The sequence below is a fragment of the Vulpes lagopus genome, chromosome 19, assembly GCF_018345385.1.
Source record: "Vulpes lagopus strain Blue_001 chromosome 19, ASM1834538v1, whole genome shotgun sequence".
NCBI classification, from domain to species: Eukaryota; Metazoa; Chordata; class Mammalia; order Carnivora; family Canidae; genus Vulpes; species Vulpes lagopus.
Genome location: NC_054842.1, coordinates 35,758,530 through 35,774,907, shown reverse-complemented (window position 1 = coordinate 35,774,907; position 16,378 = coordinate 35,758,530).

Genomic DNA, 16,378 nt, shown 5'->3' with positions numbered 1-16,378 from the left:
TGTCACTGATTCAGGGAAACTTCTAGGGGGGCACGCCTTTTTGCTCAAACTTCAACTCTAGACTTTGTAAGTACACCAAAATGTAAGTACATATTGGTCCTGATACAGCCAAGAGACAGATCACATGAACGTTATGTCCCCTCCAGGATTCAGGTACTGTCACGCTTCCACTTCATTGCATCTTATCCTAAATGTGTCAATCTAACCCATCTTTCCCCTTGCTTCTCCCTCTTTGTGTTTTTCCTTGATTTAATAATGAGTGTGATTTGAGCATTTAACCTGGTGTGAGACCCTTTCTGTTCTGTGCCCTCTGAGATAGTTGGCCTGATAGAGCACTCGGAAGCTAGCATTCCATCACTATATAACACCTATTCTCATACCCCTTGTTTCTCCAAATCCTATTTTGCTGACTATGACAATGAAGTTCAGCATGGGCTCCCATCTCGCATATATTTGCCTCCATCTTTTTTCCTTCCCCTCACCCACTGCCCTCTCAATAGCAGTCCTTCCCCTAATCCCCACAATGGCCTGGAGGGGGGGTGGCTAGAGGCTAGGTTATCAGAGTTAACACAAGTTCTGTCTTATAAAGGCAAGGCTCAGTCCTCCCACGTCTAGAAGGAATACAAAGCCCATTCTTTCAACTGCTGGTGAGACCTTTGCTATTCCTGTTGTTGTTGTTGTTGTTGTTGTTGCTGTTGTTGGGTTTCTTTTTTGAATCTTAGGAGCAGGGCATCTGGGTGGCTCAATGGTTGATCTGCCTTTGACTCAGGTCATGGTTCCAGGGTCCTAGGATCTTTTCCCACATTGGGCTCCCTACAGGGAGCCTGCTTCACCCTCTGCCTCTCTCTCTGTGTCTCTCATGAATAAATAAATAAACTCTTAAAAAAAAAAGAAGAATCTTAGAAATCCCTGTTATAAACTCCTTGAAGACAGAGACTATTTTTCATCTTCACTATTGCACTTCTTACCATAGGGTCTAAGACATACCACTTTTCTCTGTGCTGAACTCAGCATATATTAATTTATCCATTTTATTTATTCATTTTGACAATTCAACCCCTTACATCTATCTGGTCCATAACCAAGTCCTACAGCGCCACCAAAATTGTTCTTAAATCTGCTTCTCTTCCTTTGTTTTGCTACCATGACACTCAGGTCTAAACTACTTTAGCTAGTTATTTTTCTAGCTAGGAATATATATCATAGCTTCCCTGCTTTCTCTTCCCTTAATAAACCCCCCTAATCTTTCTCCACACAACTGATAAGGTGATCTTAGAGAGAGAGAGAGAGAGAGAGATGAAAGGAAGGAAGAGGGAAAGAAGGAAGGAAGGAAAGAAAACAGCCAACTTTGTAACTCTGGAATCCTTGAAACCTGGCATATTCTGGGCAAGTTTCCCAATCATGGGAGAAACGTGTCTGTGACCCCACAAATGTTTTTTTTTTTTTTTTTCTCCTCAAGTAAGCTGTATGCCAAATCTGGGTCTTGAACTAAAGCAACCCCTGGGATCATGGGTTGCATACTCTACCAACTGAGCCAGCCTTGGTCCCCCTTTTCTACTCTTTTTTAAAAAAAGGAATTAGGGGCAGCTGGCTGGCTTGTGGGTGGAGTATGCGGCTTGATCTTAGGGGCTGTGAGTTTGAGCCCCATCATGGGTGTAGAGATTACTCAAATAGATAAAACTTCAAAAAAAATAATAAAATGAAGAGCTTTAAAAATAATGAAAAATCTTAAAATACATAAACAAAAGAAGTTAATTGGCTTTCTACCTTCCCTTCACAGTTATAGTTAGCTGCAAATAACAGAGATCCAACTAAAACCAGTGCTAGCCAAAAGTGGAGTTATTAGCTCAAATAGTTATGAAATGTTGATGATCTGCTGACCCTAGACCTGTCTTAGACTGAGTTTCAAATATGGTTTTTCTTCTCTTGCTTCTGCTCTTAGCTATCCTTTTCTCTGTATTTCACTTTCGTTTTCTAACCTGTTCTCTTCATATAATGGGAGTTAGCTCTCACTTCATTCAATCTTATAGCTATAGTCCCAGAGAAAAAAGACACCCTTTCCATGTACTGATTATAAAGGTGACTTCAGTTGATTCACCAATCATAGTCATTACTGTAGCCAGGCCCCCCACTCACTGCAGGGGGTAGAGATAGAGTTCTCAAATAAGGAGTCTTACCAGGCCCCTGTGGAATGAGGGGACTGGGGTTTCCAATGAAAATGGGGACAGAAACAACAAGTTCCAGGAACTTTTTTTTTGTGGAGTAGAGATGGGAAGAGATTTTTTACATGTGCCCAACTCCTTGTCTCTGATTATTGATGGTGGGTTAGTGGGTCTTTTTTTTTTTTTTTCCTTTCCTCAATAGGCTATAAGCTCCACCAGGGCAAGGATCTCTACAGTGTTAGTTCCCAGTGTTGGTTATCCTTGCACTTCTAGCACACGATAGGTATTCACTTCCTCATTTGTTCAGGGAAAAAAAAAGCGTGACAGGTGCTAAAGACACAGGTAAGAAAAGATATGTGTCCCTGAACTCAAGGAGCAGCAACTTATGTGGATGCATTGGGCCAGTGTTTTTCAAACTGGGAGACTCAGTGGGTGGTGAAATTAAGTTGGTAGATTGCCAACTACAATTTTTAAAATGTGAAATAGAATATAAATAGAAATAGAGGGGCAGCTCAGCGATTTAGTGCCGCCTTCAGCCCAGGGTGTGATCCTGGGGAGCCAGGATGGAGTCCCACATCGGGCTCCCTGCGTGGAGCCTGCTTCTCCCTCTGCCTGTGTCTCTGCCTCCCTTTCTCTCTCTGTGTCTCTCATGAATAAATAAATAAAATCTTTAAAAAAAAAGAAAGAAATAGAAATAGACTAGCCGACATCAGAGTGCAGCACATATAATGGGGTATTGTTACATCACATTTTTATTTCAGTATAAATATTATAAATACACACACACACTCACACTCAATGTACTGTGATGCAGTGTGAAATGCATTTCTTACTGGGAGTTGGTCAAAAGTTTCAAAAAGCCTACCTTAAGCTGCCTGGACTGAAGTGTGATAAGATAATATCCTTCCAGTTCAGAGAAACCCAGAGCTCCAGAGACTGAGTCATGTCATCACTGGGAAATAACACCTGGGAAGCTCGTTCAAAGACCCAGAGTGGAAGTGGAGACACAATTTCAGGATGCTGTTGCAGGGTGAACTCTGGATTTCTGTGCTTTGGTTGGCTTGCATTACATCCTCAAGGCCATTTAATCATATGCACATTCAGGTGTGTTTCCCCCTCCCCTCAATAACAGATGACTTAATGGTTTTCAAAGTTGAATACAAAATTGCATTTTTTTCTGTTAAATATGGTTGAGCCATAAATTGAAAAAGAATCCAAACACAAAAACACTGAATTAACTAAGTTATTCCTAGAAGAATAGAACTCAGGGAAGCTAGAGGACAGCAGTTAGTATGGTGTAGAAAGACCAGGGGCCGGATCCCTGGGTGGCGCAGCGGTTTGGCGCCTGCCTTTGGCCCGAGGCGCGATCCTGGGTCTCCAGGATCGAATCCCACATCGGGCTCCCGGTGCATGGAGCCTGTTTCTCCCTCTGCCTGTCTCTGCCTCTCTCTCTCTCTCTCTCTGTGACTATCATGAATAAATAAATAAAATCTTTAAAAAAAAAAAAAAAAGAAAAAGAAAGACCAGGGGCTATTGCCATGAACAGAATCTCTACGTCAGCATTTACTGGCTTTGTGGATTCAGAAGAAGGGACCTAATCCACATTTGCTAAAAACTGACTCAGCAAGCCCCTGTGTCAACTGTGGAAGGTATAAAAATAAACATTGTATCTGTATTGTTAGGAAAACCACAGGCCCAAAATGGTGTCATTTGGGCTAGGCCAAGTTCCCAAACAGGGGCCTAATACCTAACATAATTGCAAGTTGCAACCTCCTTTCAAAATGTAAATCTTACCCTGTCTATTAGCAATTTTCTGATAAGCACCAGTGAGGTAATCTCTCACATGGGCCCTTTTCCTTCCCCAAAGGAAGATGAGGCAATCTGTATTATAAGACCCCCTACTTTTCCCCATAAAGGAAGGTGATCTTGCCTGAAACAATGCTTTTTTTTTCTTATAGCTTTCTTTCCCTATCCTGCTTTCTATAAAAACCTTCCATTTTGTACAACTCCTCAGAGTTCCACTCTACCTGCTTGATGTAATGCTGCCCAATTAATGAATTGTTTAAAAAAGCCAAGTAGGTCTTTAAAATGGACTCAGTTGGGTTTTGTTATTTAACAATATCTTGCCAAAAAAAAACAAAAACAAAACAAAAACAAAAAACAATACTCTGTCCCCAAAGAGTTTACCATCAAGTGGAGTTACAAGTGCATAAATAGACAAAATATAGTCCCTTGAGGTTAATATAGTTTATCAGTAATAAAGCTCATTTATGTTTTTCAATTAGTCATTTGATACTTCCAAAAATATGGTTTGAGGATATCTAGGTAACAGACTCTGCTGGGGATGCAAAGACAAATAAGGTATTACCCTTACCTTGAAGGAGTTCATTCCAATAGAGTTTTCAGTCTCAAGATATCCACAGTATTCACTAAAAGTTAGGCCCATTTGTTAAGGAGTCAGGCAGATCTGGGTTCAGTTTTAGGTAAGTCACTTCCCAGCTGTTGTTAAACCTTTCTGAGCCTAAGGATGCCTAGGTAGTGTCTGCCTTTGGCTCAGGTCATGATTTTGGGGTCCTGGGATCAAGTCCTGCATTGGGCTCCCCATAGGGAGCTTGCTTCTCCTATCTCTGCCTTTCCCTGTGTCCCTCATGAATAAGTAAATAAGACATTTTTAAAAATAAATAAATAAACCTTTCTGAGGCTCATTTATATGCATCTGAAATAATATTATATATATCTGAAATAATACTACATATCTGGAAAATACATATCATCATGGACTTATTTCCTTGGCTAGTAGGAAGATTAAATGAGTAAATTCAGATAGTCTGGTGCTAATGGATAGTAAAGAGGCACTTGATAAATTGTTTTCTATTCAAACTGTATAAAATAAAGAAACATTATTCTTCAGTGTTTAAGACTTCATATAGAAAATCAGATACATTGTGGGAAAAAAAAGAAAACCAGATACAGTTTTGAAGAACTAGATATTGAAATTCGTGAATGAATGAATAAATGTCCGTACACACAGATGCAATATAGATAATAGCTGTAGATATAAGACATTCTTTGCATTTAAATTCTGAATTATTGAGATGCCTGGGTAGCTCAGTGGTTGAACACCTGCCTTTGGCCCAGGCCGTGATCCTGGAGTCCTGGGATGGAGTCCCACATCTGGCTCCCTGCATGGAGCGTGCTTCTCCCTCTGCCTGTGTCTCTGCCTCTCTCTCTCTCTCTCTCTCTGTGTTTTTCATGAATAAATAAATAAAATCTTTAAAAACAAATAAATAAATAAATAAATTCTGAATTATTTTAGGGGTTTTCCCCCCCTTTAGGTTATGTGTTTCCTCTACACGGAGTTTCTCAGATTTGGATCTGTATCAATAGGATTGACTGGATTTGCTACAATTACAAACAGCTCCTAAGCCTCAGTGGTTTAACATGGCAAAGATTTTTTTCTAGATCATGCGCGGTCTGTGTCAGCTCCTGTCGGCTCTCCAGGATAGCTGTCCTTCTTGTGTTGGGTCAAAGATTCTGTGTCTTTCCTGTGGACCTTCATATTAGCTAGTGAGAAAAAGAGAAAAACCCACTTCATCTCTTCAATGCTTCCACAGAGAGGCTGAGAGGTAACAGATACCACTTCTGCTCACATTTCACTGACCAAACAAGTCTCAGGGCTCCACTCAATTTCAAGAGTTCTACCTAACTTCAAAGGAGCAGGGAAGTACAGTCCTCTCAAGTGCTCCAGAGGGGAAGAGTACTGGAAATATTATCAACTGATGGTAATGGCTACCAAAGTCATCCCATGCTTTCTAGTCTTTTTTGTTTTTTTGGTTTTTTTTTTAAGATTTTATTTATTCATGAGAGACGCAGAGAGAGAGAATGGCAGGGACACAGGCAGAAGGAGAAGCAGGCTCCATGCAGGGAGCCCGATGTGGGACTTGATCCGGGTCTCCAGGATCAGGCCCTGGGCTGAAGGCGGTGCTAAACCTCTGAGCCACCGGGCTGCCCTCTTGTTTGGTTTTTAAATAGCCATATTCCCTCCTGTCCCCAGGACCCTTGCCTTGGCTGTTTTCTCTGTGCCATTCTGTTAGTTTAGACTGAGACAAGTTTTCCCTTTCTTAGGAAAACTTTTGCTTTCCCCTTCCATTATTATTTTCTTTCCTTCTTTCTTTCTTTATCTTTCTTTCTTTTTTAAAAAGATTTTATTTATTTACTTGAGAGAAAGAGAGAGCATGAGTGAGAGAGGAGAGGGTCAGAGGGAGAAGCAGACTCCCCGCTAAGCAGAGAGCCCTATGAGGGGCTCAATCCTAGGACCCCCCCAAGATCAAGACCTGAGCTGAAGGCAGATGCTCAACTGACTGAGCCACCCAGCACCCCATTATTATTTACTTTCACAGCATCAGGCGTCCCCACTTTATGGCACTTGGTTGTAATTTGCAGTTAATCATGTGATGACTTCATTAATGACTGTTTCTTCCTCTGTAGCATATGCTGTAGGAATCAAGTTGTTTTGTTCAGCCCCATATTTCCACCACTTATTCCAGGGCCTGTGACTGTTACTGAGTGAATGAAGAAATGAATATTCTTAAGGGTCTGGGAACATTTTCTTACTTTCCAAAGTGTCTGTGTATTATTGGATTTGAAAAACACAGCCTTGTATGAAATTCTCTTGGCAGCTGTTAAGGAGATACTTGAAAAATACTTACTGATTTCATCCTGAAAACTGAGTCTGGATGGAATATCTCTAAAACCTCTGAGTGTGTAAGTCTTGATCTTATAAGAATATTTATCTGCCTCTTGACCAGTCTAGGGGATTGAGGACTAGGGAAGGCATTTCACATTTCACTTTGGTCCCCACCCTTTCAGATTGTGCAATCCAGGTTTTTGTTTTCAAGACCCATCCTACACCTGCAAATTTCCCTATTAATTTGCATAGGTATTTCAGGACTGCTCTAGACTTGTGATCCCTGCATGATTTCAGTATCAAAAGTTGGTATAAAAAGACAAACTGCCTACATCTGGAAATAAAACTTGATTAGGGATGCCCGGGTGGCTCAGTGGTTAAGCATCTGCCTTAAACTCAGGGCGTGATCCCAGAGTCCCAGGATTGAGTCCCACATTGGGCTCCCTGCAAGAAGCCTGCTTCTCCCTCCGCCTATGTCTCTGCCTCTCTCTCTCTCTCTCTCTGTCTCTCATGAATAAATAAATAAAGTCTTTAAAAAAAAATAATTAAGAAGAAGAAGTTCTAGAAAACCAAATTGGCCTTTCCCCCTTCACTTTGGCCTTTCCCTAAGGAAAAACATTGTGATGGAGTCCATTTTTAAACTAAAGTAATTCCCTTTGAAGTTAGGGCTTTGTTTTGCAAATATAAAGCCTTGAGCTGCCTGAGGAGCTGAAAATAAGCTTCCCACTAAAAATTCAGTAGTGGATGAATCAGGGCGAAACTACAAATAGGCCACTGGAATTGGAGTTTGAGACATTTCTGCTTTGACACCTTCCTAATGGGCCAGAAAATTCTTGGTTCCATGTGTTCAAGGTGGCAGATTATTTTTAATGTTAATGTTAATTACATTACATCATCTTTCTTATTTATAGAAACAGGCTAAAGGGGAATCCCAGGTAGCTTGTCCGAAACAACAAACAAGGGCAGCACCTTTTTCGATAAATAGTTTTCATTCCAGAAGGGACAGTCACACCCAAACCCCCTGGGAACCAGAGCTATAATCTTTGATCTAGCTAACTCTGCATACCAGCCCTAACTGGTTTTAAAAGTGCCTGATTTATTGTTTTCCAACATTCAATTTCTATTTCTTCAGTGGTTGACACCATTCTAGAGTTGCAAGGTAATAGGATTGAAGACCAATTGCACTTAAAGTGCAGTGTGATCAGCCTTCTCAGTTTTCAAGGCTAGTCCTTGAACCTACTTCCTGTCCTTCTAGTGCCCTCATTGCCACACCAACTCTCTCACAAGGCACCACCCCTTCCTCTCTTGCTTTTTGCCTCTTCCTCAGTGATAGTCCTTTCACTAAATTACACCCCACTTATGGATTTTCTTTATATATAAAAAATACATTATATATAATATATAATACATTAAATATATACTGTATATGTACATTTTCTTTATAAATTATATATTTAATAGTAGTGATGATACATGAACATGATAAATTTCAAATAGCATAAAAGAATAACCATAAAAATAAATTCTGCTCTTCAACCTTGTTTCCCAGCTTCTAATTATCTTTCTTCCGGCAACCACTGTTAGTTTTTTATGTCTTCCTTTTGTTTTTTCTTTCTTTTCTCTCTTTTTTTTTCTTTTCTCTTTTTTTAAGATTTTATTTATTTATTCATGAGAGGCACACAGAAAGAGGCAGAGACATAGGCAGAGGGAGAAGCAGGCTCCCTGCGGGGAGCCTGATGCCAGTTGGACTTGATCCCAGGACCCCAGGATCACGACCTGAGCTAAAGGCAGATGCTCAACCACTGAGCCACCCAGGCGCCCCTCTTATGTCTTTCTGATGATAATCTATGCTTAACCAAATAGCAGCATATTTTACTATTCTATATCTTATCTGTTTCATTGAATAATATTTTGGAGATTGTCCCAGATCAGTTCATATAGAAATGCCTCATTTTTTTTTTTAAGATTTTATTTATTTATTTTAGAGAGAGAGAATGTGAGTAGGGAGAGAAGCAGAGGGAGAGGGACAAGTAGATTCTGGGCATCCCACGACCCAGAGATCATGACTTGAGCTGAAAACAAGAGTAGGACGCTTAACCAACCAACCACCCAGGTGCCCCCTTCATTCTTTTTAAAGTTGTATAGTATTAAATAATTGATCTATAACCTTTGTGCATGTGTGTATGTGTGTGTGGACATGTCTAGGTGTTTTATAACATTTTCCTTCTAAGCCTTATATGTCTATTACTTTGCTTTCCAGGCAAATGTAGTGTCTGGTTCCCCCTTGAGTAATCTCTGCATCCCATCTGCCTCTCCCTTTCTATCCTCTTCCTCCCATGGTTGATGGTCCTGGTGTGTATATGGCTGGACATTTTTGTGCTGGTATTTTTTTTTAAAGACTTTATTTATTTATTTATTTATTTATTTATTTATTTATTTATTTTAGAGAAAGAGAGAGCATGATGGGGAGAGACAGAAGGAGAGGGAGAGGCAGAAAATCTCAAGCAGACTCTGAACTGAGCACAGAGCCCAACACAGGGCTTGATCCTGAGATCATGACCTGAGCTGAAATCAAGAGACACTTAACTGACTGAACCACTCAGGCACCCCTTGTGCTGGTCTTTGATGGCAATTGAGGAAGGGAAAGAACATGCATACCCAGAGCTGTGAGAAGAAAAGGTTGTTTGAGGCTTTGTTGCTTTTCTAATATGTGAGCTCAGTATCCAGGCCTCCTCCTTCAGAATTTAGAAATGATACCTAACTTGCTCTATGGCTTTGGGCAATTCTTTTAATCTTTCAGGGTTTTGATTTCTTTCTGGGTAAGGTGAGTATGCCATATAATATGATTTCTAAGTTTCCAGTCTCCAAGCTCTAAAAAATAAACTTTCAAATACTCTGCTGGTGAGTGTGTTAAGAGCATATCCTTCAAGATGGTAATCGATCAATATCCTTCAAAAAAATTTTTTTTAGGGGTCCCTGGGTGGTTCAGTGGTTTGGCGCCTGCCTTTGGCCCAGGGCATGATCCTGGAGTCCTGGGATCGAGTCCCGGGTCAGGCTCCCTGCTTTTCCCTCTGCCTGTGTCTCTGCCTCTCTCTCTCTCTCTCTCTATGTCTATCATATATAAATAAATAAATCTTTAAAAAAAGTTTTTTTAAATAGTTCCTCAAAAAAAAATTTCCTCAAAGCCTGAGTATTTTTTTATTTTTTATTTTTAAGATTTATTTATTTATTTATTTACTTACTTACTTACTTATGATAGACAGAGAGAAGCAGAGACAAGCCGAGGGAGAAGCAGGCTCCATGCCTGGAGCCCGACGGGAGACTCCATCCCTGGTCTCCAGGACCGCGCCCTGGGCCAAAAGGCACTAAACCACTGAGCCACCCAGGGATCCCCTTTCCTTCAAAATTACAAATATCTATACCTATTGATCCAGTAATTCTACTTCCTGGATTTAAAAAAAATTATTTATTTGTTTGTTTTTAATATTTTATTATTTATTCACAAGAGACACAGAAAAAGAGGCAGAAACTTAGGCAGAGGAAGAAGCAGTCTCCCTGGGGGGATCCCGATGTGGGACCGGATCCCAGAACTCCGGGATCATGCTCTGATCCAAAAGGAGATGCTGAACCGCTGAGCCACCCAGATGTCCCTACTTCTTCGATTTTGTTCCGTAGTTACACTTACATATGCACAAAGTGATATAAATTCAAGGTTGTTCATTCTAGCATTGTTTGTATAGCAAAAGATTGAAAACAGTCTAAATATCCATTAATGAGTGACCAGATAAATAAATTATAGTATACTCTTCCAATGGAACATTACAGTCATAAAATAGAATGCAGATACAATGAAATATTATTTAGCAATGAGAATGAACTAAGTATTGTGACATGCAGTAGTGTATAAATATCAAAACAAGATAGGGGAAATGTAGAGCAAAAGAAGCTCAACACAAAAAGAGCACACCTTGAGCACCTGGCTGGCTCAGTTGGTGGAGCATACAATGCTTGATCCCAGGGTTGTAAGTTCGAGCACCATGTTGGGTATACAGATTACTTAAAAATTTTAAAAATATATATTTTTAAGATTTTATTTATTTATTCATAAGTGACAGAGGCAGAGGAAGGAGAAGCAGGCTCCATGCAGGAGCTTTATCCCAGAACTCTGGGATCATGTCCTGAGCCAAAGGCAGATGCTCAACTGCTGAGCCATCCAGGCGTCCCCCCCCCCCAAAAAAAAAAAATCTTAGAAAAAAAAGAAAAAATGGAGCACACAGGGGCACCTGAGTGGCTTAGTTGGTTGGGCGCCTGTTTCTTGGTTTCAGCTGGCATGGTGATTTCGGAGTCATAGGATGGAGACCTGCTTTGGGCTCTGTGTTAAGTGGAGTCTGCTTGAAAGATTCTCTCTCCCTCCTCCTCTGCTCATCCCCCTTCGTGTGTTTGCTTTCTCTTCTTCTCTCAGATAAACTAATTAAGTTAAATCTTAAAAAAAAAACACACACACACACACACACCAAAGAAATCCATTTCATTAAAAATTAAAAAACAATAATAGCAAAAGTTCAAAAACAGAAAAAGAAATTTCCAGTATTAGAAGCTGGAGTAACGATTGTCCCTGGGAACAGGGCCACGACTAGGTTCAGAGAAGTGGGTTTTAAGATGTTTCTTACAGGGCACCTGGCTAACTTAGTTGATAGAACATGTGACTTTTGACCTTGTGGTTGTGAGTTCAAGCCCCACACTGGGTGTAGAGATTCCTTTAAAAAAGGATATTCCTCATGTTCTCTTTATTACACTGGTGTGTTCAGATTGTGAAAATTTGGGACATGTGCAGTTTTTTGTATTCTATACATCAAATAAATATTTTAAAAGAATACAGAAACTTTATATACGCTGATATAAGACAACCTGACATATATATTTCATGAAAAAAAGGACTCCTGGGTGGCTCAGCAGTTGAGCATCTCTCTTTGGCTCAAGGCATGATCCTGGGATCCAGGACTGAGTCCCACATCCAGCTCCTTGCAGGAAGCCTGCTTCTCCCTCTGCCTATGTCTCTGCCTCTCTGTCTCTGTGTGTCTCACATGAATAAATAAATAAATAAAATCTTAATAAAAAATTTCATGTAAAAAGGCAAGCATGAGTCAAACATGTCCATTTGTGTAAAAAAAAGTAGGGAAATATATCTGTATTTGCTTATATATGCATACAATACCTTTGGAAGGATGCTCAAGAAACTGACAACATTGGTATCCCTTTACTTTTTTTTTTTTTTTTTTTTTAAATTTTATTTATTTATGATAGGCACACAGTGAGAGAGAGAGAAGCAGAGACATAGGCAGAGGGAGAAGCAGGCTCCATGCACCGGGAGCCCGACATGGGATTCGATCCCGGGTCTCCAGGATCGCGCCCCGGGCCAAAGGCAGGCGCCAAACCGCTGCGCCACCCAGGGATCCCTACTTTTTTTTTTTTTTATTCATTTTATTGCTTAAAACTCTCAAGGTCCAGCAGGTATTAAAAGATAGGATTTGACTCTTTTGAGGATTTTGCTAAAGGAAACTATTTGATGTCTGTGCCAGGATTATATGACTTAGGAGAGCATGGACAAGTTCATGAGAGAGAGAGAGAGAGAGAGAGAGAGAGAGAGAGAGAGAAGGGGCTATTCTCAGTTTTGCCCCTGCTGTGGTTGGATAAATGCTCTTTAGAATAGCTGCTGATGACTGCAGGTGTTGTTGGCTTCTTCCTTCCTAGCAACTGTGTAAGGCAGTCAAGAAGCTCTTAGTTTAATCAGAACTTTTTCTTTTCATCCAGAAGGGACTTCTTCTCTGTTTCCCTAGGAGAACCCTTAACCGCAGGCCTTAAAGATGCACTGGGAAAAGAGATGCAGAATGCTGATATTGGGAAGAGTCATCTGTATTGTGTGATCCAGTCCTCTCACCTTACAGATGAGGAAACTGAGGCTTAGTGAAAATAAGGAATGTGCCTATCATTGGATAGTTGATTTGATCTGTTAATTTAAAAAAATCTGAGGGGTGCCTGGGAGGCTCAGTTGGTTAAACGTCTGCCTTTGGCTCAGGTCATGATCCTGGGGTCCTGGGGTCCTGGGGTGGAGCTCCACAATGGGGGTCCCTGCTCAGCAGTTTGCCTGCTTCTCCCCCTCCCTCTGCTGCTTCCTTGCTTATGCTCTCTCTCTCTCTCTCTCAAATAAATAATCAAAATCTTAAAAAAAAATCTGATTTCACCTGTTCCTATATATATCACATTTATGCAGAATAGATTATAGTTTCTAGGTGTCATATTAATAAGCACTGTGTGACATATACAATAGGAAAAAACTTTAAAATGCAACCATTGGGAATCATTTAGGTACAAAGTACAGGTGACTCTTGAACACAGGGGTAGGGGCGCTGTAGCCCCCACTGCTCTGCACATAACATTGATTTTCTGAAGAGAGCTTCATAGCCGAGAGACTTACTGCCTGTTCCGTTGTACATTTTGGATATCAAATCATGTGAATATATTAGTTATACGATGACAAGAAAGCACTCAAATTCTATAAAGAAAAATAAAAGAAATTCTGTAATCTTAGGAAATACTCAGAATTACTTGCAAAGAAAGAAAATAGGGGAGGAAAAAAAACACCAAAAGATTATGTATTGAAAGTATAACACAGAAATCAGTGATGGGAAAGTGCAGGACATGGAGAACATTTGCCTCTTCTAAAATTGGACAGATAAAAAAAATTGGACAAATAAAGCCTTCTCTTTATGTTCACAACTTTATTTTTTTTTAAGTTTATTTATCTTTTTTAGTAATCTCTATACCCAATGTAGGGCTTGAATTCATGACCCCAAGATGAAGTCTCATGTTCTTTTTTTTTTCTTTTTTTAAAGATTCGATTTATTTATTTGAGAGAGAGAGAGAGAGAGAGAGAGAGCATGAGCAGAGAGAGAGAAGCAGACTCCCTGCTGAGCAGAGAGCTCATGCAGGACTCCATCTTAGGACTCTGAGATCATGACCTGAACCTAAGACAGATGCTTAACTGACTCAGTTACCCAAGGACCCCTTGTTTTTTCCTTTATTTATTTTAAAATATTTTATTTATTTATTCATGAGAGAGAGAGAGAGGCAGAGACACAGGCAGAGGGAGAAGCAGGCTCCATGCATCGGGAGCCTGATGTGGGATTCGATCCTGGGTCTCCAGGATCGCGCCCTGGACCAAAGGCAGGCGCCAAATCGCTGTGCCACCCAGGGATCCCAACTCTTTATTTTTTAAAAAAATATTTTATTTATATATTTGAGAGAGACAGAGAGAGCATGAGCACGGAGAAGAGCAGAGGCAGAAGAGAGGGACAAGCAGACTCCCACTGAGTGGGTAGCCTAATTCGGGACTCAATCCCAGAAACCTGAGATCATGATTTGTGCTGAAGTCAGATGATCCACCCCGGTGCCCCACTAAATAACTCTTCAAAAAAAATTTATAAAACTGTATTTATTTGATTAAAAGAATATGTTAATATGCATATTGGTTATAATAAGCATGATAATTCAAAGATCTATATATATTAAAAAAAGATAACTCTTTCCCACCCATGTCTTCCATATGATCAGCCTACTATAAACTCTTCCATGCCTTTCCTCATGCTCATATAAACATAAATATAAATGGTCAGTAATATGCTAAAAAGGGTTATATTACTCTTTATCACTCTACAATTTGCATTTTCTACCTTAGCAATATATCTGGATGTCCCTCTGGGACAATACAAATAGGTCTAACTCATTTTCATCATCATATAATATTCCATAGTACAGAGGTAGTACAACTGATTCATGGATTCCATTAGTTACAGACTATCAGGTTGTTCTCAGTTTGTTTGTGTTTGTTATGCACCACGAACAATACAAGCATCTTAGTTTGCTGTGGCTACTTTGACACATTACCACAAACTGAGTGGCTTAAAACAACAGATATTTATTCTCTCATAGTTCTTGAGTCTAGAAAATTGAAATCAAGGAGTTGGCAGGGTTGTTTCCTTCTAGATGCTCTGAGGGGGAATCTGTTCTATGTCTCTCTTCTAGTAGCTGCCAGTGATCCTTGGGATTCTTTGCCTTGTAGATGCATTACTCTCACCTCTGCCTCATTTCTTCACATCACCTTTGTGTCTCTGTATCTCAAATCTCCCACTGCCCTTTCTCTCTCTCTCTCTCTCCTTTTTTTTAAGATTTTATTTATTTTTTCACGACACACACACACACACACACACACACACAGAGGCAGAGACACAGGCAGAGGGAGAAGCAGGCTCCATGCAGGGATGGAGTCCCAGCCGATGTGGGACTCAATCTCAAAACTCCAGGATCACACCCCGAGCCAAAGGCAAGTGTGAAACCGCTGAACCACCCAGGCATCCCCATCCCTCTGCCCTTTATCTTACAAGAATATCTGTCACTGGATTTAGGGCCCATTCTTTGTGTGTGCATGTGTGTGTGTGTGTGTGTGTGTGTGTGTCAAAATATTTTATTGCTGCCACTCCATCATCCTAAGTCTAAGATGATCCCATTTCAAGATCCTTAACTTAATTACATGTGTAAAAATCCGTTTTCCAAATAAGACTATATTTACAGGTTTTGGGGTGGACATATCTGTAAGAGGGCCAAAATTCAACCCACATGGCATCCTTGTGTATATCCTTACAACTGGTATTGTCTTTAGTTTTTCGATAGGGCAGTGTTAATGTATTTCTTGGTCAATAGGTAGGTATGTGTATTTTAAATGTTAATAGACATTCCCAGATTACTCTAGAAAATTTGTGGCTATTTATACTCCTACCAGAGAAGTACCAAGGCTTCTTTCTCCATGTATCATTGATTGCTTTTTTTTTTTTTTTTTTTAAGATTTTCATGAAAGACACACACACAGAGAGGCAGAGACATAGGCAGAAGGAGAAGCAGGCTTCATGCTGGGAGCCTGATGTGGGACTGGATCCCTGGTCTCCAGGATCACAACCTGAGCTGAAGGCAGATGCTTAACCGCTGAGCCACCCAGGCATCCCTGATTGTTTTTTTTTTTTTTAATGTTTGCCTAGATTGGAGTGAAAAATGGATTATTGTTTTAATTTCTTTCTCCATAACTATTGTGAAATAAGCATCTTTTTAATGGACCACTTGGATTTTTTTTTTTTTTAAGATTTATTTATTGATTGATTCATGAGAGACAGAGAGAGAGAGAGGCAGAGACAAGGGCAGAGCAAGAAGCAGGCTCCATGCAGGGAGCCCGATGCAGAATTCGATCCTGGGACCCCAGGATCATACCCTGAGCCAAAGGCAGATGCTCATCCACTGAGCCACCCAGGCGTCCCTGGATTTTCTTTCCATTAATCGCCTGCTTGTAGACCTTGCCCATATTTTTATAACATTGTTCCCCTGGTTTTTTAAAAAAATCCACTTATGGGGGCACCTGGCTGGCTCAGCTCATAGAGCACGTGACTCTTAATCTCCAGATTGCAAGTTCAAGCCCCACCTTAGG